This window comes from Arachis duranensis, chromosome 3 (genome assembly GCF_000817695.3).
Source record: "Arachis duranensis cultivar V14167 chromosome 3, aradu.V14167.gnm2.J7QH, whole genome shotgun sequence".
Taxonomy (NCBI): domain Eukaryota; kingdom Viridiplantae; phylum Streptophyta; class Magnoliopsida; order Fabales; family Fabaceae; genus Arachis; species Arachis duranensis.
This window is the reverse complement of record NC_029774.3, coordinates 125,996,491-125,997,805: the sequence shown is the minus strand read 5'-3', so window position 1 is coordinate 125,997,805 and position 1,315 is coordinate 125,996,491.

Here is a 1,315-nt window from a genome sequence, read left to right as displayed (position 1 = left end):
AAGGTGATTAATATTACTAAAAAATGTGTCCAAAAATCATGACTAATAATTTTAAATAGGATAAAATGTTAGATATTTTATAAATAATTAATTGTTCTTGTGTATGTAATTTAGATGTAATTTTGTTTTTAAGAGTCGATATCGAACTGTTTTTTTCAACGTCGAGCTACAGACTTGAAAGATTCGAGTTTTTTGTTTAGAGAGATATCACGCCGTGGAGAGTGTGAGTAAAAGGGGAGTGTACCTGCAAAAGGCACTCCGATTCTTAAGTTAGTATTATGAATTCAGTGTCCTTTAAAGATAAAATGACATACCTTTATAGGCGAAGTAAAATAGGTCAATTACGTTTCTATCGATCATTTGAATTGAAGAGCAGTTATTAGGTTTTAGTGGGTGATAGTGTCTGGATGGACGTTTTTATTCGAAAATGTAGTCCGTTGAGTCTAATTGTAACGCATGGTACCGAGATATAACATATATAGCCGAGTTATGGTACATAATGTCGAGTTATGATTTCGTATTTGTAACAGCCATATTATAGCCCCCAAGCTTGACCTGGGGATGTATTTTAATGAAGCAGGTTGATCTTTTGATGAGCCATAACTCGGCCATTGAGTTAGCCTTGGAACCCCCAGTTCAAGATGCTTTATTAAAAGATTATTTAATTGATATGAGTAGGAGAGAGAAACGGTCCTAAATGCCCATTAAAGGACATGCGTGTTTCCAATGCACATCATTTCCCTTGATGTAACTGATGGGATGGTTTACTGGATTCCAAAACAGTTTTAAAGTTTTAATTAAAAGCTTTGGAATCTAAAAGGTTGGGTTGTTTGCACAAAGTTTTGTTGTTATCAGAGGCATTTGAAGAAACATGAGCAAAAGAGGTACGCTTCATTTTTCCTGTAGCTTCTGTAACTTCTGTTCTTCTTCTTCTTCACTTTGTTCTTGCTAATGGGTTTCGAAAAAGAGAAAAAAATAGGGTTGATTGGTCATACGACTGGGTAAATAATGACGTTAGGAAGCGTTCCTCACTGTTTTTAGATCAGGAAGCTGTGAAGAAGATAGATAAAAGTAAAATCGTGAAGGGTGGGTCTGGTCTTTGATTGGAGTTACTTCCTTGTGTCCTTAGTGACCGTGTGTTTCATAGAGGGGATGGGTTTGAATTCTTTTATATGTATAGTTGTGTGTTGGAGGAGTTGAGGGTGAAGCTTCCCTTCACTGATTTTGAATGTCAGGTGCTGAGGCAACTAAACTGTGCACCTTCCCAACTCCACCCTAATGGGTTTTCTAGAAGAGACTCCATTTGTGAAATTGT